The sequence below is a fragment of the Rhipicephalus microplus genome, chromosome 5 (assembly GCF_043290135.1).
Source record: "Rhipicephalus microplus isolate Deutch F79 chromosome 5, USDA_Rmic, whole genome shotgun sequence".
Lineage (NCBI taxonomy): Eukaryota > Metazoa > Arthropoda > Arachnida > Ixodida > Ixodidae > Rhipicephalus > Rhipicephalus microplus.
The window spans coordinates 164,006,643-164,031,062 of NC_134704.1; the positions used below are offsets into that span (position 1 = coordinate 164,006,643).

Here is a 24,420-nt window from a genome sequence, read left to right on the forward strand (position 1 = left end):
ATACTAAAAAGAGAATTTGACGCGGACGTGATTAGAACACGCAAACTTCTGATCTGGAGTCAGACGTGCTAAAGTTGCGCCACCGAGTCCGCTTAGGGTAGCCGTTCGCCCCCACGTGGTAGCATGTTTTGCACGGCCTTATGTCGATGACGCACAGGTAAAGGGACAAGTCATTTTAGACAGACAAATAAGTAGATAGACAGATAGATGAAAATAATAAAAAGAGAATTTGACCCGGACGTGATTCGAACATTTAACCTACTGATCTGGAGTCAGACGCGCTACCGTTGCACCTCCGAGTCCGCTCAGGGCAGCCGTTCGCACACACGTGGTAGCATGTTTTGCTCGGCCTTCTGTCGATGAAGCACAGGCAAAGAGACAAGTCATTGTAGACAGACAAATAAGTAGATAGACAGATAGATGAAAATAACAAAAGAGAGAACTTGACATTGACGTGATTCGAACACGCAACCTTCTGATCTGGAGTCCGACGTCCTACCGGGTCGCCACCGAGTTGACTTAGTGTAGCCGTTCGCACACACGCAGTAGCATGTATTGCTCGGCCTTCTGTCGATGAAGCATAGGTAAAGAGAGAAGTCATTGTAGACAGACAAATAAGTAGACAGATAGTTGAAAACAATAAAAAAGAGAATTTGACCCTGACGTGATTCGAACACGCAACCTTCTGATCTGGAGTCAGACGCACTACCATTGCGCCACCGAGTCCGCTTAGGGTAGCCATTCGCACACACGTGGTAGCATGTTTTTTAGGCCTTCTGTCGATGAAGCACAGGTAAAGAGACAAGTCATTGTTGACATACAAATAAATAGATAGCCAGATTGATGAAAATAAGAAAAAAGGAAATTTGATCCAGACGTGATTCAAACTCGCAACCTTCTGATCTGTAGTCAGACATGCTAACATGTCGCCACCGAGTCCGTTTAGGGTGGCCGTTCGCACACACGTGGTAGCATGTTTTGCTCGGCCTTCTGTCGAGGAAGCACAGCTAAAGAGAAGAGTCATTGTAGACAGACAAATAAGTAGGTATACAGATAGATGAAAATAATAAAGAGAGACTTTTACCCGGACGTGATTCGAACACGCAACCTTGTGATCTGGAGTCAGACGTGCTACCGTATCACCACCAAGTACACTTAGTGTAGCCGTTCGCACTTACGCGGTAGCATGTTTTGCTCGGCCTTCTGTCGCTGAAGCACAGGTAAAGAGACAAGTCATTGTAGACAGACAAATAAGTAGATAGACAGATGAAAATATTAAAAAGAGAGCTTGACCCGGACGTGATTCGAACACGCAACCTTCCGATCTGGAGTCAGACGTGCTACCGGGTTGCCACCGAGTCCACTTAGTGTAGCCGTACGCACACACGCGGTAGCATGTTTTGCTCGGCCTTCTGTCGATGCAGCACTGGTAAAGAGACAAGTCATTGTAGACAGACAAATAAGTAGATAGACAGATGAAAATAATAAAAAGAGAATTTGACCCGGACGCGATTCGAACACGCAACCTTCTCATCTGGAGTGAGACGTGCTAACAGTTCGCCACCGAGTCCATTTAGGGTAGCCGTTCACACACACGTGGTAGCATGTTTTGCTTGGCCTTCTATTGATGAAGCACAGGTAAAGAGACAAGTCGTTGTAGACAGAAAAATAGGTAGATAGACAGATAGATGAAAATAATAAAAAAGAGAACCTAACACGGACGTGATTCGAACACGCAACCCTCTGACCTGGAGTCAGACGTGCTACCGTGTCGCCACCGAATCCACTTAGCGTAGCCGTTCGCACACACGCGGTAGCTTGTTTTGCTCGGCCTTCTGTCGATGAAGCACAGGTAATGAGACAAGTCATTGTACACAGAAAAATAAGTAGATAGACAAATAGATGAAAATAAGAAAAAAGAGAATTTGACCCGGACGTGATTCGAACACGCAACCTTCTGATCTTGAGACAGACCTGCTACCGTGTCACCACCGAGTCCACTTAGTGAAGCCGTTCGTACACACGCGGTAGCATGTTTCGCTCGGCCTTCTGTCGATGAAGCACAGGTAAAGAGACAAGTCATCGTAGACAGACAAATATATAGTTAAACAGATGAAAATAATAAAAAAGAGAATTTGACCCGGACGTGATTGAACACGCAACCTTCTGATCTGGAGTCAGACGTGCTACTGTGTCGCCACCGAGTCCGTTAGGTAACCATTCGCACACACGTGGTAGCATGTTTTGCTCGGCCTTCTGTCGATGAAGCACAGGTAAAGAGACAAGTCATTGTAGACATACAGATAAGTAGATAGACAGATAGATGAAAATAATAAAAAAGAGGATTTGACCCGGACCTGATTCGAACACGCAACCTTGTGTTCTGGAGTCAGACGTGCTACCGTGTCGCCACTGAGTCTGCTTAGAGTAATTGTTCGCAAACACGCTGTAGTATGTTTTGCTGGGCCTTCTGTCGATGAAGCACAGGTAAAGGGACAAGTCATTGCAGATAGACAAATAAGTAGATAGACAGATAGATGAAAATACTAAAAAGAGAATTTGACGCGGACGTGATTAGAACACGCAAACTTCTGATCTGGAGTCAGACGTGCTAAAGTTGCGCCACCGAGTCCGCTTAGGGTAGCCGTTCGCCCCCACGTGGTAGCATGTTTTGCACGGCCTTATGTCGATGACGCACAGGTAAAGGGACAAGTCATTTTAGACAGACAAATAAGTAGATAGACAGATAGATGAAAATAATAAAAAGAGAATTTGACCCGGACGTGATTCGAACATTTAACCTACTGATCTGGAGTCAGACGCGCTACCGTTGCACCTCCGAGTCCGCTCAGGGCAGCCGTTCGCACACACGTGGTAGCATGTTTTGCTCGGCCTTCTGTCGATGAAGCACAGGCAAAGAGACAAGTCATTGTAGACAGACAAATAAGTAGATAGACAGATAGATGAAAATAACAAAAGAGAGAACTTGACATTGACGTGATTCGAACACGCAACCTTCTGATCTGGAGTCCGACGTCCTACCGGGTCGCCACCGAGTTGACTTAGTGTAGCCGTTCGCACACACGCAGTAGCATGTATTGCTCGGCCTTCTGTCGATGAAGCATAGGTAAAGAGAGAAGTCATTGTAGACAGACAAATAAGTAGACAGATAGTTGAAAACAATAAAAAAGAGAATTTGACCCTGACGTGATTCGAACACGCAACCTTCTGATCTGGAGTCAGACGCACTACCATTGCGCCACCGAGTCCGCTTAGGGTAGCCATTCGCACACACGTGGTAGCATGTTTTTTAGGCCTTCTGTCGATGAAGCACAGGTAAAGAGACAAGTCATTGTTGACATACAAATAAATAGATAGCCAGATTGATGAAAATAAGAAAAAAGGAAATTTGATTCAGACGTGATTCAAACTCGCAACCTTCTGATCTGTAGTCAGACATGCTAACATGTCGCCACCGAGTCCGTTTAGGGTGGCCGTTCGCACACACGTGGTAGCATGTTTTGCTCGGCCTTCTGTCGAGGAAGCACAGCTAAAGAGAAGAGTCATTGTAGACAGACAAATAAGTAGGTATACAGATAGATGAAAATAATAAAGAGAGACTTTTACCCGGACGTGATTCGAACACGCAACCTTGTGATCTGGAGTCAGACGTGCTACCGTATCGCCACCAAGTACACTTAGTGTAGCCGTTCGCACTTACGCGGTAGCATGTTTTGCTCGGCCTTCTGTCACTGAAGCACAGGTAAAGAGACAAGTCATTGTAGACAGACAAATAAGTACATAGACAGATGAAAATATTAAAAAGAGAGCTTGACCCGGACGTCATTCGAACACGCAACCTTCCGATCTGGAGTCAGACGTGCTACCGGGTTGCCACCGAGTCCACTTAGTGTAGCCGTACGCACACACGCGGTAGCATGTTTTGCTCGGCCTTCTGTCGATGCAGCACTGGTAAAGAGACAAGTCATTGTAGACAGACAAATAAGTAGATAGACAGATGAAAATAATAAAAAGAGAATTTGACCCGGACGCGATTCGAACACGCAACCTTCTCATCTGGAGTGAGACGTGCTAACAGTTCGCCACCGAGTCCATTTAGGGTAGCCGTTCACACACACGTGGTAGCATGTTTTGCTTGGCCTTCTATTGATGAAGCACAGGTAAAGAGACAAGTCGTTGTAGACAGAAAAATAGGTAGATAGACAGATAGATGAAAATAATAAAAAAGAGAACCTAACACGGACGTGATTCGAACACGCAACCCTCTGACCTGGAGTCAGACGTGCTACCGTGTCGCCACCGAATCCACTTAGCGTAGCCGTTCGCACACACGCGGTAGCTTGTTTTGCTCGGCCTTCTGTCGATGAAGCACAGGTAATGAGACAAGTCATTGTACACAGACAAATAAGTAGATAGACAAATAGATGAAAATAAGAAAAAAGAGAATTTGACCCGGACGTGATTCGAACACGCAACCTTCTGATCTTGAGACAGACCTGCTACCGTGTCACCACCGAGTCCACTTAGTGAAGCCGTTCGTACACACGCGGTAGCATGTTTCGCTCGGCCTTCTGTCGATGAAGCACAGGTAAAGAGACAAGTCATCGTAGACAGACAAATAAATAGTTAAACAGATGAAAATAATAAAAAAGAGAATTTGACCCGGACGTGATTCGAACACGCAACCTTCTGATCTGGAGTCAGACGTGCTACCGTGTCGCCACCGAGTCCGTTAGGTAACCATTCGCACACACGTGGTAGCATGTTTTGCTCGGCCTTCTGTCGATGAAGCACAGGTAAAGAGACAAGTCATTGTAGACATACAGATAAGTAGATAGACAGATAGATGAAAATAATAAAAAAGAGGATTTGACCCGGACCTGATTCGAACACGCAACCTTGTGTTCTGGAGTCAGACGTGCTACCGTGTCGCCACTGAGTCCGCTTAGAGTAATTGTTCGCAAACACGCTGTAGCATGTTTTGCTCGGCCTTCTGTCGATGAAGCACAGGTAAAGGGACAAGTCATTGGAGATAGACAAATAAGTAGATAGACAGATAGATGAAAATACTAAAAAGAGAATTTGACGCGGACGTGATTAGAACACGCAAACTTCTGATCTGGAGTCAGACGTGCTAAAGTTGCGCCACCGAGTCCGCTTAGGGTAGCCGTTCGCCCCCACGTGGTAGCATGTTTTGCACGGCCTTATGTCGATGACGCACAGGTAAAGGGACAAGTCATTTTAGACAGACAAATAAGTAGATAGACAGATAGATGAAAAAAATAAAAAGAGAATTTGACCCGGACGTGATTCGAACATTTAACCTACTGATCTGGAGTCAGACGCGCTACCGTTGCACCTCCGAGTCCGCTCAGGGCAGCCGTTCGCGCACACGTGGTAGCATGTTTTGCTCGGCCTCCTGTCGATGAAGCACAGGCAAAGAGACAAGTCATTGTAGACAGACAAATAAGTAGACAGATAGTTGAAAACAATAAAAAAGAGAATTTGACCCCGACGTGATTCGAACACGCAACCATCTGATCTGGAGTCAGACGCATTACCATTGCGCCACCGAGTCCGCTTAGGGTAGCCATTCGCACACACGTGGTAGCATGTTTTTTAGGCCTTGTGCGATGAAGCACAGGTAAAGAAACAAGTCATTGTAGACATACAAATAAGTAGATAGCCAGATTGATGAAAATAAGAAAAAAGGAAATTTGATCCAGACGTGATTCAAACTCGCAACCTTCTGATCTGTAGTCAGACATGCTAACATGTCGCCACCGAGTCCGTTTAGGGTGGCCGTTCGCACACACGTGGTAGCATGTTTTGCTCGGCCTTCTGTCGAAGAAGCACAGCTAAAGAGAAGAGTCATTGTAGACAGACAAATAAGTAGGTATACAGATAGATGAAAATAATAAAGAGAGACTTTTACCCGGACGTGATTCGCACACGCAACCTTCTGATCTGGAGTCAGACGTGCTACCGTGTCGCCATCGAATGCGCTTAGGGTAGCCGTTCGCACACACGCGGTAGCATGATTTGCTTGGCCTTCTGTCGATGAAGCACAGGTAAAGAGACATGTCATTGTAGACAGACAAATAAGTAGATAGACAGATGAAAATAATAAAAAGAGAGCTTGACCCGGACGTGATTCGAACACGCAACCTTCCGATCTGGAGTCAGACGTGCTACCGGGTTGCCACCGAGTCCACTTAGTGTAGCCGTACGCACACACGCGGTAGCATGTTTCGCTCGGCCTTCTGTCGATGCAGCACTGGTAAAGATACAAGTCATTGTAGACAGACAAATAAGTAGATAGACAGATGAAAATATTAAAAAGAGAATTTGACGCGGACGCGATTGAACACGCAACCTTCTGATCTGGAGTCGGACGTGCTAACAGTTCGCCACCAAGTCCATTTAGGGTAGCCGTTCACACACACGTGGTAGCATGTTTTGCTTGGCCTTCTATCGATGAAGCACAGGTAAAGAAACAAGTCGTTGTAGACAGACAAATGAGTAGATAGAGAGATAGATGAAAATAACAAAAGAGAGGACTTGACATTGACGTGATTCGAACACGCAACCTTCTGATCTGGAGTCAGACGTCCTACCGGGTCGCCACCGAGTTGACTTAGTGTAGCCGTTCGCACACACGCAGTAGCATGTATTGCTCGGCCTTCTGTCGATGAAGCATAGGTAAAGAGAGAAGTCATTGTAGACAGACAAATAAGTAGACAGATAGTTGAAAACAATAAAAAAGAAAATTTGACCCCGACCTGATTCGAACACGCAACCTTCTGATCTGGAGTCAGACGCGCTACCATTGCGCCACCGAGCCCGCTTAGGGTAGCCTTTCGCACACACGTGGTAGCATGTTTTTTCGGCCTTCTGTCGATGAAGCACAGGTAAAGGGACAAGTCATTGCAGATAGACAAATAAGTAGATAGACAGATTGATGAAAATAAGAAAAAAGGAAATTTGATCTAGACGTGATTCAAACTCGCAACCTTCTGATCTGTAGTCAGACATGCTAACATGTCGCCACCGAGTCCGTTTAGTGTGGCCGTTCGCGCACACGCGGTAGCATGTTTTGCTTGGCCTCCTGTCGAGGAAGCACAGCTAAAGAGAAGAGTCATTCTAGACAGACAAATAAGTAGATAGACAGATAGATGAAAATAACAGGAGAGAGAACTTGACATCGACGTGATTCGAACACGCAACCTTCTGATCTGGAGTCAGACGTCCTACCGGGTCGCCGCCGAGTTCACTTAATGTAGCCGTTCGCACTTACGCGGTAGCATGTTTTGCTCGGCCTTCTGTCGATGAAGCACAGGTAAAGAGACAAGTCATTGTAGACAGACAAATAAGTGGATAGACAGATGAAAATAATAAAAAAAAAGAATTTGACCCAGACTTGATTCGAACACGCAACCTTCTGATCTGGAGTCAGACGTGCTAAAGTTGCGCCACTGAGTCCGCTTAGAGTAATTGTTCGCACACACGCTGTAGCATGTTTTGCTCGGCCTTCTGTCGATGAAGCACAGGTAAAGGGACAAGTCATTGCAGATAGACAAATAAGTAGATAGACAGATAGATGAAAATACTAAAAAGAGAATTTGACGCGGACGTGATTAGAACACGCAACCTTCTGATGTGGAGTCAGACGTGCTAAAGTCGCCACCGAGTCCGCTTAGGGTAGCCGTTCGCCACACGTGGTAGCATGTTTTGCACGGCCTTATGTCGATGAAGCACAGGTAAAGGGACAAGTCATTGTAGACAGACAAATAAGTAGATAGACAGATGAAAATAATAAGAAAGAGAATTCGACCCGGACGCGATACGAACACGCAACCTTCTGATCTGGAGTCGGACGCGCTAACAGTTCGCCACCGAGTCCACTTAGGGTAGCCGTTCGCACACACGTGGTAGCATGTTTTGCTCGGCCTTCTATCGATGAAGCACAGGTAAAGAAACAAGTGCTTGTAGACAGACAAAGAGGTAGATAGACAGATGAAAATAACAAAAACGAGAACTTAACACGGACGTGATTCGAACACGCAACCCTCTGATCCGTAGTAAGACGCGCTACCATGTCGCCACCGAATCCACTTAGCGTAGCCGTTCGCACACACGCGGTAGCTTGTTTTGCTCGGCCTTCTGTCGATGAAGCACAGGTAACGAGACAAGTCATTGTACACAGACAAATAAGTAGATAGAGAAATAGATGAAAATAAGAAAAAAGAGAATTTGACCCGGACGTGATTCGAACACGCAACCTTCTGATCTGGAGACAGACGTGCTACCGTGTCACCACCGAGTCCACTTAGTGAAGCCGTTCGTACACACGCGGTAGCATGTTTCGCTCGGCCTTCTGTCGATGAAGCACAGGTAAAGAGGCAAGTCATTGTAGACAGTCAAATAAGTAGACAGATAGTTCAAAACAATAAGAAAGAGAATTTGACCCCGACGTGATTCGAACACGCAACCTTCTGATCTGGAGTCAGAGGCGCTACCGTTGCGCCACCGAGTCCGCTTAGGGTAGCGTTCGCACACACGTGGTAGCATGTTTTTTCGGCCTTCTGTCGATGAAGCACAGGTAAAGAGACAAGTCATTGTAGACAGACAAATAAGTAGATAGACAGAATGATGAAAATAAGAAAAAAGGAAATTTGATCCAGACGTGATTCAGGCTCGCAACCTTCCGATCTGTAGTCAGACATGCTAACATGTCGCCACCGAGTCCGTTTAGGGTGGCCGTTCGCACACACGTGGTAGCATGTTTTGCTCGGCCTTTTGTCGAGAAAGCACAGCTAAAGAGAAGAGTCATTCTAGACAGACAGATAAGTAGATAGACAGATAGATGAAAATAATAAAAAAAGACTTTTACCCGGACGTGATTCGAACAAGCAACCTTCTGATCTTGAGTCAGACGTGCTATCGTGTCGCCATCGAATCCGCTTAGGGTAGCCGTTCGCACACACGCGGTAGCATGATTTGCTCGGCCTTCTCTCGATGAAGCACAGGTAAAGAGACAAGTCTTTGTATACAGACAAATAAGTAGATAGACAGATAGATGAAAATAACAGGAGAAAGAACTTGACATCGACGTGATTCGAACAAGCAACCTTCTGATCTGGAGTCAGACGTCCTACCGGGTCGCCGCCGAGTTCACTTAGTGTAGCCGCTCGCACTTACGCGGTAGCATGTTTTGCTCGGCCTTCTGTCGATGAAGCACAGGTAAAGAGACAAGTCATTGTAGACAGACAAATAAGTGGATAGACAGATGAAAATAATAAAAAAAAGAATTTGACCCAGACTTGATTCGAACACGCAACCTTCTGATCTGGAGTCAGACGTGCTTAAGTTGCGCCACTGAGTCCGCTTAGAGTAATTGTTCGCACACACGCTGTAGCATGTTTTGCTCGGCCTTCTGTCGATGAAGCACAGGTAAAGGGACAAGTCATTGCAGATAGACAAATAAGTAGATAGACAGATTGATGAAAATAAGAAAAAAGGAAATTTGATCCAGACGTGATTCAAACTCGCAACCTTCTGATCTGTAGTCAGACATGCTAACATGTCGCCACCGAGTCCGTTTAGTGTGGCCGTTCGCACACACGTGGTAGCATGTTTTGCTTGGCCTCCTGTCGAAGGAGCACAGCTAAAGAGAAGAGTCATTCTAGACAGACAAATAAGTAGATAGACAGATAGATAAAAATAATAAAAAAAGACTTTTACCCGGACGTGATTCGAACACGCAACCTTCTGATCTTGAGTCAGACGTGCTATCGTGTCGCCATCGAATCCGCTTAGGGTAGCCGTTCGCACACACGCGGTAGCATGATTTGCTCGGCCTTCTCTCGATGAAGCACAGGTAAAGAGACAAGTCTTTGTATACAGACAAATAAGTAGATAGACAGATAGATGAAAATAACAGGAGAGAGAACTTGACATCGACGTGATTCGAACACGCAACCTTCTGATCTGGAGTCAGACGTCCTACCGGGTCGCCGCCGAGTTCACTTAATGAAGCCGTTCGCACTTACGCGGTAGCATGTTTTGCTCGGCCTTCTGTCGACGAAGCACAGGTAAAGAGACAAGTCATTGTAGAGAGACAAATAGGTGGATAGACAGATGAAAATAATAAAAAAAAGAATTTGACCCAGACTTGATTCGAACACGCAACCTTCTGATCTGGAGTCAGACGTGCTAAAGTTGCGCCACTGAGTCCGCTTAGAGTAATTGTTCGCACACACGCTGTAGCATGTTTTGCTCGGCCTTCTGTCGATGAAGCACAGGTAAAGGGACAAGTCATTGCAGATAGACAAATAAGTGGATAGACAGATTGATGAAAATAAGAAAAAAGGAAATTTGATCCAGACGTGATTCAAACTCGCAACCTTCTGATCTGTAGTCAGACATGCTAACATGTCGCCACCGAGTCCGTTTAGTGTGGCCGTTCGCACACACGTGGTAGCATGTTTTGCTTGGCCTCCTGTCGAGGAAGCACAGCTAAAGAGAAGAGTCATTCTAGACAGACAAATAAGTAGATAGACAGATAGATAAAAATAATAAAAAAAGACTTTTACCCGGACGTGATTCGAACACGCAACCTTCTGATCTTGAGTCAGACGTGCTATCGTGTCGCCATCGAATCCGCTTAGGGTAGCCGTTCGCACACACGCGGTAGCATGATTTGCTCGGCCTTCTCTCGATGAAGCACAGGTAAAGAGACAAGTCTTTGTATACAGACAAATAAGTAGATAGACAGATAGATGAAAATAACAGGAGAGAGAACTTGACATCGACGTGATTCGAACACGCAACCTTCTGATCTGGAGTCAGACGTCCTACCGGGTCGCCGCCGAGTTCACTTAATGTAGCCGTTCGCACTTACGCGGTAGCATGTTTTGCTCGGCCTTCTGTCGATGAAGCACAGGTAAAGAGACAAGTCATTGTAGACAGACAAATAGGTGGATAGACAGATGAAAATAATAAAAAAAAGAATTTGACCCAGACTTGATTCGAACACGCAACCTTCTGATCTGGAGTCAGACGTGCTAAAGTTGCGCCACTGAGTCCGCTTAGAGTAATTGTTCGCACACACGCTGTAGCATGTTTTGCTCGGCCTTCTGTCGATGAAGCACAGGTAAAGGGACAAGTCATTGCAGATAGACAAATAAGTAGATAGACAGATAGATGAAAATACTAAAAAGAGAATTTGACGCGGACGTGATTAGAACACGCAACCTTCTGATGTGGAGTCAGACGTGCTAAAGTGGCGCCACCGAGTCCGCTTAGGGTAGCCGTTCGCCACACGTGGTAGCATGTTTTGCACGGCCTTATGTCGATGAAGCACAGGTAAAGGGACAAGTCATTGTAGACAGACAAATAAGTAGATAGACAGATGAAAATATTAAGAAAGCGAATTTGACCCGGGCGCGATTCGAACACGCAACCTTCTGATCTGGAGTCAGACGTGCTAAAGTTGCGCCACTGAGTCCGCTTAGAGTAATTGTTCGCACACACGCTGTAGCATGTTTTGCTCGGCCTTCTGTCGATGAAGCACAGGTAAAGGGACAAGTCATTGCAGATAGACAAATAAGTAGATAGACAGATAGATGAAAATACTAAAAAGAGAACTTAACACGGACGTGATTCGAACATGCAACCCTCTGATCTGTAGTAAGACGCGCTACCATGTCGCCACCGAATCCACTTAGCGTAGCCGTTCGCACACACGCGGTAGCTTGTTTTGCTCGGCCTTCTGTCGATGAAGCACAGGTAACGAGACAAGTCATTGTACACAGACAAATAAGTAGATAGACAGATAGATGAAAATAACAAAAGAGAGAACTTGACATTGACGTGATTCGAACACGCAACCTTCTGATCTGGAGTCAGACGTCCTACCGGGTCGCCACCGAGTTGACTTTGTGTAGCCGTTCGCACACACGCAGTAGCATGGATTGCTCGGCCTTCTGTCAATGAAGCATAGGTAAAGAGAGAAGTCATTGTAGACAGACAAATAAGTAGACAGATAGTTGAAAACAATAAAAAAGAGAATTTGACCCCGACCTGATTCGAACACGCAACCTTCTGATCTGGAGTCAGGCGCGCTACCATTGCGCCACCGAGTCCGCTTAGGGTAGCCTTTCGCACACACGTGGTAGCATCTTTTTTCGGCCTTGTGTCGATGAAGCACAGGTAAAGAGACAAGTCATTGTAGACTGACAAATAGGTAGATAGACAGATTGATGAAAATAAGAAAAAAGGAAATTTGATCCAGACGTGATTCAAACTCGCAACCTTCTGATCTGTAGTCAGACATGCTAACATGTCGCCACCGAGTCCGTTTAGTGTGGCCGTTCGCACACACGTGGTAGCATGTTTTGCTTGGCCTCCTGTCGAGGAAGCACAGCTAAAGAGAAGAGTCATTCTAGACAGACAAATAAGTAGATAGACAGATAGATGAAAATAATAAAAAAAGTCTTTTACTCGGACGTGATTCGAGCACGCAACCTTCTGATCTTGAGTCAGACGTGCTATCGTGTCGCCATCGAATCCACTTAGGGTAGCCGTTCGCACACACGCAGTAGCATGATTTGCTCGGCCTTCTCTCGATGAAGCACAGGTAAAGAGACAAGTCTTTGTATACAGACAAATAAGTAGATAGACAGATAGATGAAAATAACAGGAGAAAGAACTTGACATCGACGTGATTCGAACAAGCAACCTTCTGATCTGGAGTCAGACGTCCTACCGGGTCGCCGCCGAGTTCACTTAGTGTAGCCGCTCGCACTTACGCGGTAGCATGTTTTGCTCGGCCTTCTGTCGATGAAGCACAGGTAAAGAGACAAGTCATTGTAGACAGACAAATAAGTAGATAGACAGATAGATGAAAATAACAAAAGAGAGAACTTGACATTGACGTGATTCGAACACGCAACCTTCTGATCTGGAGTCAGACGTCCTACCGGGTCGCCACCGAGTTGACTTTGTGTAGCCGTTCGCACACACGCAGTAGCATGGATTGCTCGGCCTTCTGTCAATGAAGCATAGGTAAAGAGAGAAGTCATTGTAGACAGACAAATAAGTAGACAGATAGTTGAAAACAATAAAAAAGAGAATTTGACCCCGACCTGATTCGAACACGCAACCTTCTGATCTGGAGTCAGGCGCGCTACCATTGCGCCACCGAGTCCGCTTAGGGTAGCCTTTCGCACACACGTGGTAGCATCTTTTTTCAGCCTTCTGTCGATGAAGCACAGGTAAAGAGACAAGTCATTGTAGACTGACAAATAGGTAGATAGACAGATTGATGAAAATAAGAAAAAAGGAAATTTGATCCAGACGTGATTCAAACTCGCAACCTTCTGATCTGTAGTCAGACATGCTAACATGTCGCCACCGAGTCCGTTTAGTGTGGCCGTTCGCACACACGTGGTAGCATGTTTTGCTTGGCCTCCTGTCGAGGAAGCACAGCTAAAGAGAAGAGTCATTCTAGACAGACAAATAAGTAGATTGACAGATAGATGAAAATACTAAAAAGAGAACTTAACACGGACGTGATTCGAACATGCAACCCTCTGATCTGTAGTAAGACGCGCTACCATGTCGCCACCGAATCCACTTAGCGTAGCCGTTCGCACACACGCGGTAGCTTGTTTTGCTCGGCCTTCTGTCGATGAAGCACAGGTAACGAGACAAGTCATTGTACACAGACAAATAAGTAGATAGACAGATAGATGAAAATAACAAAAGAGAGAACTTGACATTGACGTGATTCGAACACGCAACCTTCTGATCTGGAGTCAGACGTCCTACCGGGTCGCCACCGAGTTGACTTTGTGTAGCCGTTCGCACACACGCAGTAGCATGGATTGCTCGGCCTTCTGTCAATGAAGCATAGGTAAAGAGAGAAGTCATTGTAGACAGACAAATAAGTAGACAGATAGTTGAAAACAATAAAAAAGAGAATTTGACCCCGACCTGATTCGAACACGCAACCTTCTGATCTGGAGTCAGGCGCGCTACCATTGCGCCACCGAGTCCGCTTAGGGTAGCCTTTCGCACACACGTGGTAGCATCTTTTTTCGGCCTTGTGTCGATGAAGCACAGGTAAAGAGACAAGTCATTGTAGACTGACAAATAGGTAGATAGACAGATTGATGAAAATAAGAAAAAAGGAAATTTGATCCAGACGTGATTCAAACTCGCAACCTTCTGATCTGTAGTCAGACATGCTAACATGTCGCCACCGAGTCCGTTTAGTGTGGCCGTTCGCACACACGTGGTAGCATGTTTTGCTTGGCCTCCTGTCGAGGAAGCACAGCTAAAGAGAAGAGTCATTCTAGACAGACAAATAAGTAGATAGACAGATAGATGAAAATAATAAAAAAAGTCTTTTACTCGGACGTGATTCGAGCACGCAACCTTCTGATCTTGAGTCAGACGTGCTATCGTGTCGCCATCGAATCTACTTAGGGTAGCCGTTCGCACACACGCAGTAGCATGATTTGCTCGGCCTTCTCTCGATGAAGCACAGGTAAAGAGACAAGTCTTTGTATACAGACAAATAAGTAGATAGACAGATAGATGAAAATAACAGGAGAAAGAACTTGACATCGACGTGATTCGAACAAGCAACCTTCTGATCTGGAGTCAGACGTCCTACCGGGTCGCCGCCGAGTTCACTTAGTGTAGCCGCTCGCACTTACGCGGTAGCATGTTTTGCTCGGCCTTCTGTCGATGAAGCACAGGTAAAGAGACAAGTCATTGTAGACAGACAAATAAGTAGATAGACAGATAGATGAAAATAACAAAAGAGAGAACTTGACATTGACGTGATTCGAACACGCAACCTTCTGATCTGGAGTCAGACGTCCTACCGGGTCGCCACCGAGTTGACTTTGTGTAGCCGTTCGCACACACGCAGTAGCATGGATTGCTCGGCCTTCTGTCAATGAAGCATAGGTAAAGAGAGAAGTCATTGTAGACAGACAAATAAGTAGACAGATAGTTGAAAACAATAAAAAAGAGAATTTGACCCCGACCTGATTCGAACACGCAACCTTCTGATCTGGAGTCAGGCGCGCTACCATTGCGCCACCGAGTCCGCTTAGGGTAGCCTTTCGCACACACGTGGTAGCATCTTTTTTCAGCCTTCTGTCGATGAAGCACAGGTAAAGAGACAAGTCATTGTAGACTGACAAATAGGTAGATAGACAGATTGATGAAAATAAGAAAAAAGGAAATTTGATCCAGACGTGATTCAAACTCGCAACCTTCTGATCTGTAGTCAGACATGCTAACATGTCGCCACCGAGTCCGTTTAGTGTGGCCGTTCGCACACACGTGGTAGCATGTTTTGCTTGGCCTCCTGTCGAGGAAGCACAGCTAAAGAGAAGAGTCATTCTAGACAGACAAATAAGTAGATAGACAGATAGATGAAAATAATAAAAAAAGTCTTTTACTCGGACGTGATTCGAGCACGCAACCTTCTGATCTTGAGTCAGACGTGCTATCGTGTCGCCATCGAATCCACTTAGGGTAGCCGTTCGCACACACGCAGTAGCATGATTTGCTCGGCCTTCTCTCGATGAAGCACAGGTAAAGAGACAAGTCTTTGTATACAGACAAATAGGTGGATAGACAGATGAAAATAATAAAAAAAAGAATTTGACCCAGACTTGATTCGAACACGCAACCTTCTGATCTGGAGTCAGACGTGCTAAAGTTGCGCCACTGAGTCCGCTTAGAGTAATTGTTCGCACACACGCTGTAGCATGTTTTGCTCGGCCTTCTGTCGATGAAGCACAGGTAAAGGGACAAGTCATTGCAGATAGACAAATAAGTAGATAGACAGATAGATGAAAATACTAAAAAGAGAATTTGACGCGGACGTGATTAGAACACGCAACCTTCTGATGTGGAGTCAGACGTGCTAAAGTTGCGCCACCGAGTCCGCTTAGGGTAGCCGTTCACCCACACGTGGTAGCATGTTTTGCACGGCCTTATGTCGATGAAGCACAGGTAAAGGGACAAGTCATTTTAGACAGACAAATAAGTAGATAGACAGATAGATGAAAATAATAAGAAGAGAATTTGACCCGGGCGTGATTCGAACATTTAACCTACTGATCTGTAGTCAGACGCACTACCGTTGCACCTCCGAGTCCGCTCAGGGCAGCCGTTCGCACACACGTGGTAGCATGTTTTGCTCGGCCTTCTGTCGATGAAGCAAAGGTAAAGAGACAAGTCATTGTAGACAGACAAGTAAGTAGATAGACAGATAGAGTAAAATAACAAAAGAGAGAACTTGACATCGACGTGATTCGAACACGCAACCTTCTGATCTTGAGTCAGACGTCCTACCGGGTCGCCACCGAGTTGACTTAGTGTAGCCGTTCGCACACACAATGTAGCATGTATTGCTCGGCCTTCTGTCGATGAAGCATACGTAAAGAGAGAAGTCATTGTAGACAGTCAAATAAGTAGACAGATAGTTCAAAACAATAAGAAAGAGAATATGTCTCCGACGTGATTCGAACACGCAACCTTCTGAGCTGGAGTCAGACGCACTACCATTGCGCCACCGAGTCCGCTTAGGGTAGCCATTCGCACACACGTGGTAGCATGTTTTTTCGGCCTTCATTCGATGAAGCACAGGTAAAGAGACAAGTCATTGTAGACAGACAAATAAGTAGATAGACAGATTGATGAAAATAAGAAAAAAGGAAATTTGATCCAGACGTGATTCAAACTCGCATCCTTCTGATCTGTAGTCAGACATGCTAACATGTCGCCACCGAGTCCGTTTAGTGTGGCCGTTCGCACACACGTGGTAGCATGTTTTGCTTGGCCTCCTGTCGAAGAAGCACAGCTAAAGAGAAGAGTCATTCTAGACAGACAAATAAGTAGATAGACAGATAGATAAAAATAATGAAAAAAGACTTTTACCCGGACGTGATTCGAACACGCAACCTTCTGATCTTGAGTCAGACGTGCTATCGTGTCGCCATCGAATCCGCTTAGGGTAGCCGTTCGCACACACGCGGTAGCATGATTTGCTCGGCCTTCTCTCGATGAAGCACAGGTAAAGAGACAAGTCTTTGTATACAGACAAATAAGTAGATAGACAGATAGATGAAAATAACAGGAGAGAGAACTTGACATCGACGTGATTCGAACACGCAACCTTCTGATCTGGAGTCAGACGTCCTACCGGGTCGCCGCCGAGTTCACTTAATGAAGCCGTTCGCACTTACGCGGTAGCATGTTTTGCTCGGCCTTCTGTCGATGAAGCACAGGTGAAGAGACAAGTCATTGTAGAGAGACAAATAGGTGGATAGACAGATGAAAATAATAAAAAAAAGAATTTGACCCAGACTTGATTCGAACACGCAACCTTCTGATCTGGAGTCAGACGTGCTAAAGTTGCGCCACTGAGTCCGCTTAGAGTAATTGTTCGCACACACGCTGTAGCATGTTTTGCTCGGCCTTCTGTCGATGAAGCACAGGTAAAGGGACAAGTCATTGCAGATAGACAAATAAGTAGATAGACAGATTGATGAAAATAAGAAAAAAGGAAATTTGATCCAGACGTGATTCAAACTCGCAACCTTCTGATCTGTAGTCAGACATGCTAACATGTCGCCACCGAGTCCGTTTAGTGTGGCCGTTCGCACACACGTGGTAGCATGTTTTGCTTGGCCTCCTGTCGAGGAAGCACAGCTAAAGAAAAGAGTCATTCTAGACAGACAAATAAGTAGATAGACAGATAGATGAAAATAATAAAAAAAGACTTTTACCCGGACGTGATTCGAACACGCAACCTTCTGATCTTGAGTCAGACGTGCTATCGTGTCGCCATCGAATCCGCTTAGGGTAGCCGTTCGCACAAACGCGGTAGCATGATTTGCTCGGCCTTCTCTCGATGAAGCACAGGTAAAGAGACAAGTCTTTGTATACAGACAAATAAGTAGATAGACAGATAGATGAAAATAACAGGAGAAAGAACTTGACATCGACGTGATTCGAACAAGCAACCTTCTGATCTGGAGTCAGACGTCCTACCGGGTCGCCGCCGAGTTCACTTAGTGTAGCCGCTCGCACTTACGCGGTAGCATGTTTTGCTCGGCCTTCTGTCGATGAAGCACAGGTAAAGAGACAAGTCATTGTAGACAGACAAATAAGTGGATAGACAGATGAAAATAATAAAAAAAAGAATTTGACCCAGACTTGATTCGAACACGCAACCTTCTGATCTGGAGTCAGACGTGCTTAAGTTGCGCCACTGAGTCCGCTTAGAGTAATTGTTCGCACACACGCTGTAGCATGTTTTGCTCGGCCTTCTGTCGATGAAGCACAGGTAAAGGGACAAGTCATTGCAGATAGACAAATAAGTAGATAGACAGATTGATGAAAATAAGAAAAAAGGAAATTTGATCCACACGTGATTCAAACTCGCAACCTTCTGATCTGTAGTCAGACATGCTAACATGTCGCCACCGAGTCCGTTTAGTGTGGCCGTTCGCACACACGTGGTAGCATGTTTTGCTTGGCCTCCTGTCGAGGAAGCACAGCTAAAGAGAAGAGTCATTCTAGACAGACAAATAAGTAGATAGACAGATAGATAAAAATAATAAAAAAAGACTTTTACCCGGACGTGATTCGAACACGCAACCTTCTGATCTTGAGTCAGACGTGCTATCGTGTCGCCATCGAATCCGCTTAGGGTAGCCGTTCGCACACACGCGGTAGCATGATTTGCTCGGCCTTCTCTCGATGAAGCACAGGTAAAGAGAAAAGTCTTTGTATACAGACAAATAAGTAGATAGACAGATAGATGAAAATAACAGGAGAGAGAACTTGACATCGACGTGATTCGAACACGCAACCTTCTGATCTGGAGTCAGACGTCCTACCGGGTCGCCGCCGAGTTCACTTAATGTAGCCGTTCGCACTTACGCGGTAGCATGTTTTGCTCGGCCTTCTGTCGATGAAGCACGGGTAAAGAGACAAGTCATTGTAGACAGACAAATAGGTGGATAGACAGATGAAAATAATAAAAAAAAGAATTTGACCCAGACTTGATTCGAACACGCAACCTTCTGATCTGGAGTCAGACGTGCTAAAGTTGCGCCACTGAGTCCGCTTAGAGTAATTGTTCGCACACACGCTGTAGCATGTTTTGCTCGGCCTTCTGTCGATGAAGCACAGGTAAAGGGACAAGTCATTGCAGATAGACAAATAAGTAGATAGACAGATAGATGAAAATACTAAAAAGAGAATTTGACGCGGACGTGATTAGAACACGCAACCTTCTGATGTGGAGTCAGACGTGCTAAAGTGGCGCCACCGAGTCCGCTTAGGGTAGCCGTTCGCCACACGTGGTAGCATGTTTTGCACGGCCTTATGTCGATGAAGCACAGGTAAAGGGACAAGTCATTGTAGACAGACAAATAAGTAGATAGACAGATGAAAATAATAAGAAAGCGAATTTGACCCGGACGCGATTCGAACACGCAACCTTCTGATCTGGAGTCAGACGTGCTAAAGTTGCGCCACTGAGTCCGCTTAGAGTAATTGTTCGCACTCACGCTGTAGCATGTTTTGCTCGGCCTTCTGTCGATGAAGCACAAGTAAAGGGACAAGTCATTGCAGATAGACAAATAAGTAGATAGACAGATAGATGAAAATACTAAAAAGAGAACTTAACACGGACGTGATTCGAACACGCAACCCTCTGATCCGTAGTAAGACGCGCTACCATGTCGCCACCGAATCCACTTAGCGTAGCCGTTCGCACACACGCGGTAGCTTGTTTTGCTCGGCCTTCTGTCGATGAAGCACAGGTAACGAGACAAGTCATTGTACACAGATAAATAAGTAGATAGACAGATAGATGAAAATAACAAAAGAGAGAACTTGACATTGACGTGATTCGAACACGCAACCTTCTGATCTGGAGTCAGACGTCCTACCGGGTCGCCACCGAGTTGACTTTGTGTAGCCGTTCGCACACACGCAGTAGCATGGATTGCTCGGCCTTCTGTCAATGAAGCATAGGTAAAGAGAGAAGTCATTGTAGACAGACAAATAAGTAGACAGATAGTTGAAAACAATAAAAAAGAGAATTTGACCCCGACCTGATTCGAACACGCAACCTTCTGATCTGGAGTCAGGCGCGCTACCATTGCGCCACCGAGTCCGCTTAGGGTAGCCTTTCGCACACAGGTGGTAGCATCTTTTTTCGGCCTTCTGTCGATGAAGCACAGGTAAAGAGACAAGTCATTGTAGACTGACAAATAGGTAGATAGACAGATTGATGAAAATAAGAAAAAAGGAAATTTGATCCAGACGTGATTCAAACTCGCAACCTTCTGATCTGTAGTCAGACATGCTAACATGTCGCCACCGAGTCCGTTTAGTGTGGCCGTTCGCACACACGTGGTAGCATGTTTTGCTCGGCCTTCTGTCGATGAAGCACAGGTAAAGAGACAAGTCATTGTAGACAGAGAAATAGGTAGATAGACAGATAGATGAAAATAACAAAAGAGAGAGCTTGACATCCACGTGATTCGAACACGCAACCTTCTGATCTGGAGTCAGACGTCCTACCGGGTCACCACCGAGTCCGTTTAGTGTGGCCGTTCGCACACACGTGGTAGCATGTTTTGCTTGGCCTCCTGTCGAGGAAGCACAGCTAAAGAGAAGAGTCATTCTAGACAGACAAATAAGTAGATAGACAGATAGATGAAAATAATAAAAAAAGACTTTTACCCGGACGTGATTCGAACACGCAACCTTCTGATCTTGAGTCAGACGTGCTATCGTGTCGCCATCGAATCCGCTTAGGGTAGCCGTTCGCACACACGCGGTAGCATGATTTGCTCGGCCTTCTGTCGATGAAGCACAGGTAAAGGGACAAGTCATTGCAGATAGACAAATAAATAGATAGACAGATAGATGAAAATACTAAAAAGAGAATTTGACGCGGACGTGATTAGAACACGCAACCTTCTGATGTGGAGTCAGACGTGCTAAAGTTGCGCCACCGAGTCCGCTTAGGGTAGCCGTTCGCCCACACGTGGTAGCATGTTTTGCACGGCCTTATGTCGATGAAGCACAGGTAAAGGGACAAGTCATTTTAGACAGACAAATAGGTAGATAGACAGATAGATGAAAATAATAAAAAGAGAATTTGAACCGGACGTGATTCGAACATTTAACCTACTGATCTGGAGTCAGACGCACTACCGTTGCACCTCCCAGTCCGCTCAGGGCAGCCGTTCGCACACACGTGGTAGCATGTTTTGCTCGGCCTTCTGTCGATGAAGCAAAGGTAAAGAGACAAGTCATTGTAGACAGACAAGTAAGTAGATAGACAGATAGATGAAAATAACAAAAGAGAGAACTTGACATCGACGTGATTCGAACACGCAACCTTCTGATCTGGAGTCAGACGTCCTACCGGGTCGCCACCGAGTTGACTTAGTGTAGCCGTTCGCACACACGATGTAGCATGTATTGCTCGGCCTTCTGTCGATGAAGCATACGTAAAGAGAGAAGTCATTGTAGACAGTCAAATAAGTAGACAGATAGTTCAAAACAATAAGAAAGAGAATATGTCTCCGACGTGATTCGAACACGCAACCTTCTGAGCTGGAGTCAGACGCACTACCATTGCGCCACCGAGTCCGCTTAGGGTAGCCATTCGCACACATGTTGTAGCATGTTTTTTCGGCCTTCTGTCGATGAAGCACAGGTAAAGAGACAAGTCATTGTAGACAGACAAATAAGTAGATAGACAGATTGATGAAAATAAGAAAAAAGGAAATTTGATCCAGACGTGATTCAAACTCGCAACCTTCTGATCTGTAGTCAGACATGCTAACATGTCGCCACCGAGTCCGTTTAGGGTGGCCGTTCGCACACACGTGGTAGCATGTTTTGCTCGGCCTTCTGTCGAGGAAGCACAGCTAAAGAGAAGAGTCATTGTAGACAGACAAATAAGTAGGTATACAGATAGATGAAAATAATAAAGAGAGACTTTTACCCGGACGTGATTCGAACACGCAACCTTCTGATCTGGAGTCAGACGTGCTACCGTGTCGCCATCGAATCCGCTTAGGGTAGCCGTTCGCACACACGCGGTAGCATGATTTGCTCGGCCTTCTGTCGATGAAGCACAGGTAAAGAGACATGTCATTGTAGACAGACAAATAAGTAGATAGACAGATGAAAATAATAAAAAGAGAGCTTGACCCGGACGTGATTCGAACATGCAACCTTCCGATCTGGAGTCAGACATGCTACCGGGTTGCCACCGAGTCCACTTAGTGTAGCCGTTCGCACACACGCGGTAGCATGTTTTGCTCGGCCTTCTGTCGATGCAGCACAGGTAAAGAGACAAGTCATTGTAGACAGACAAATAAGTAGATAGACAGATGAAAATAATAAGAAAGAGAATTTGACCCGGACGCGATTCGAACACGCAACCTTCTGATCTGGAGTCGGACGTGCTAACAGTTCGCCACCGAGTCTATTTAGGGTAGCCGATCACACACACGTGGTAGCATGTTTTGCTTGGCCTTCTATCGATGAAGCACAGGTAAAGAAACAAGTGCTTGTAGACAGACAAAGAGGTAGATAGAGAGATGAAAATAACAAAAACGAGAACTTAACACGGACGTGATTCGAACACGCAACCCTCTGATCCGTAGTAAGACGCGCTACCATGTCGCCACCGAATCCACTTAGCGTAGCCGTTCGCACACACGCGGTAGCTTGTTTTGCTCGGCCTTCTGTCGATGAAGCACAGGTAACGAGACAAGTCATTGTACACAGACAAATAAGTAGATAGACAAATAGATGAAAATAAGAAAAAAGAGAATTTGACCCGGACGTGATTCGAACAGCAAACCTTCTGATCTGGAGACAGACGTGCTACCGTGTCACCACCGAGTCCACTTAGTGAAGCCGTTCATACACACGCGGTAGCATGTTTCGCTCGGCCTTCTGTCGATGAAGCACAGGTAAAGAGGCAAGTCATTGTAGACAGACAAATAAGTAGATAGACAGATGAAAATAATAAAAAGAGAATTTGACGCGGACGCGATTCGAACACGCAACCTTCTGATCTGGAGTCGGACGTGCTAACAGTTCGCCACCGAGTCTATATAGGGTAGCCGATCACACACACGTGGTAGCATGTTTTGCTTGGCCTTCTATCGATGAAGCACAGGTAAAGAAACAAGTCGTTGTAGACAGACAAATAAGTAGATAGACAGATAGATGAAAATAACAAAAGAGAGAACTTGACATTGACGTGATTCGAACACGCAACCTTCTGATCTGGAGTCAGACGTCCTACCGGGTCGCCACCGAGTTGACTTAGTGTAGCCGTTCGCACACACGCAGTAGCATGTATTGCTGGGCCTTCTGTCGATGAAGCATAGGTAAAGAGAGAAGTCATTGTAGACAGACAAATAAGTAGACAGATAGTTGAAAACATTAAAAAAGAGAATTTGACCCCGACCTGATTCGAACACGACACCTTCTGATCTGGAGTCAGACGCACTACCATTGCGCCACCGAGTCCGCTTAGGGTAGCCTTTCGCACACATGTGGTAGCATGTTTTTTCGGCCTTCTGTCGATGAAGCACAGGTAAAGAGACAAGTCATTGTAGACAGACAAATAAGTAGATAGACAGATTGATGAAAATAAGAAAAAAGGAAATTTGATCCAGACGTGATTCGAACATTTAACCTACTGATCTGGAGTCAGACGCGCTACCGTTGCACCTCCGAGTCCGCTCAGGGCAGCCGTTCGCACACACGTGGTAGCATGTTTTGCTCGGCCTTCTGTCGATGAAGCACAGGTAAAGAGACAAGTCATTGTAGACAGATAAATAAGTAGATAGACAGATAGATGAAAATAACAAAAGAGAGAACTTGACATCCACGTGATTCGAACACGCAACCTTCTGATCTGGAGTCAGACGTCCTACCGGGTCACCACCGAGTCCGTTTAGTGTGGCCGTTCGCACACACGTGGTAGCATGTTTTGCTTGGCCTCCTGTCGAGGAAGCACAGCTAAAGAGAAGAGTCATTCTAGACAGACAAATGAGTAGATAGACAGATAATGAAAATAATAAAAAAAGACTTTTACCCGGACGTGATTCGAACACGCAACCTTCTGATCTTGAGTCAGACGTGCTATCGTGTCGCCATCGAATCCGCTTAGGGTAGCCGTTCGCACACACGCGGTAGCATGATTTGCTTGGCCTTCTCTCGATGAAGCACAGGTAAAGAGACAAGTCTTTGTATACAGACAAATAAGTAGATAGACAGATAGACGAAAATAACAGGAGAGAGAACTTGACA

The 24,420-nt window shown here is 45.6% G+C and overlaps 12 non-coding genes across 12 annotated transcripts; all 12 read right to left on the reverse strand.

Annotated features, from left to right (window-relative positions):
• Positions 1-654: 654 nt before the first annotated feature.
• Positions 655-726, reverse strand: TRNAW-CCA (transfer RNA tryptophan (anticodon CCA)). Its single transcript has one exon. It is a non-coding gene; the product is annotated as a tRNA-Trp (tRNA).
• A 2,471-nt stretch (positions 727-3,197) lies between these two features.
• Positions 3,198-3,269, reverse strand: TRNAW-CCA (transfer RNA tryptophan (anticodon CCA)). The gene has a single exon. It is a non-coding gene; the product is annotated as a tRNA-Trp (tRNA).
• A 2,258-nt stretch (positions 3,270-5,527) lies between these two features.
• On the reverse strand, positions 5,528-5,599 carry TRNAW-CCA (transfer RNA tryptophan (anticodon CCA)). Its single transcript has one exon. It is a non-coding gene; the product is annotated as a tRNA-Trp (tRNA).
• A 1,194-nt stretch (positions 5,600-6,793) lies between these two features.
• Positions 6,794-6,865, reverse strand: TRNAW-CCA (transfer RNA tryptophan (anticodon CCA)). The gene has a single exon. It is a non-coding gene; the product is annotated as a tRNA-Trp (tRNA).
• A 1,620-nt stretch (positions 6,866-8,485) lies between these two features.
• Positions 8,486-8,557, reverse strand: TRNAW-CCA (transfer RNA tryptophan (anticodon CCA)). The gene has a single exon. It is a non-coding gene; the product is annotated as a tRNA-Trp (tRNA).
• Positions 8,558-12,095: 3,538 nt separating this feature from the next.
• Positions 12,096-12,167, reverse strand: TRNAW-CCA (transfer RNA tryptophan (anticodon CCA)). Its single transcript has one exon. It is a non-coding gene; the product is annotated as a tRNA-Trp (tRNA).
• Positions 12,168-13,159: 992 nt separating this feature from the next.
• TRNAW-CCA (transfer RNA tryptophan (anticodon CCA)) lies at positions 13,160-13,231 on the reverse strand. Its single transcript has one exon. It is a non-coding gene; the product is annotated as a tRNA-Trp (tRNA).
• Positions 13,232-14,009: 778 nt separating this feature from the next.
• TRNAW-CCA (transfer RNA tryptophan (anticodon CCA)) lies at positions 14,010-14,081 on the reverse strand. The gene has a single exon. It is a non-coding gene; the product is annotated as a tRNA-Trp (tRNA).
• Positions 14,082-15,073: 992 nt separating this feature from the next.
• On the reverse strand, positions 15,074-15,145 carry TRNAW-CCA (transfer RNA tryptophan (anticodon CCA)). The gene has a single exon. It is a non-coding gene; the product is annotated as a tRNA-Trp (tRNA).
• A 1,414-nt stretch (positions 15,146-16,559) lies between these two features.
• Positions 16,560-16,631, reverse strand: TRNAW-CCA (transfer RNA tryptophan (anticodon CCA)). Its single transcript has one exon. It is a non-coding gene; the product is annotated as a tRNA-Trp (tRNA).
• Positions 16,632-20,170: 3,539 nt separating this feature from the next.
• TRNAW-CCA (transfer RNA tryptophan (anticodon CCA)) lies at positions 20,171-20,242 on the reverse strand. The gene has a single exon. It is a non-coding gene; the product is annotated as a tRNA-Trp (tRNA).
• A 1,418-nt stretch (positions 20,243-21,660) lies between these two features.
• On the reverse strand, positions 21,661-21,732 carry TRNAW-CCA (transfer RNA tryptophan (anticodon CCA)). The gene has a single exon. It is a non-coding gene; the product is annotated as a tRNA-Trp (tRNA).
• Between the last annotated feature and the right edge of the window lie 2,688 nt (positions 21,733-24,420).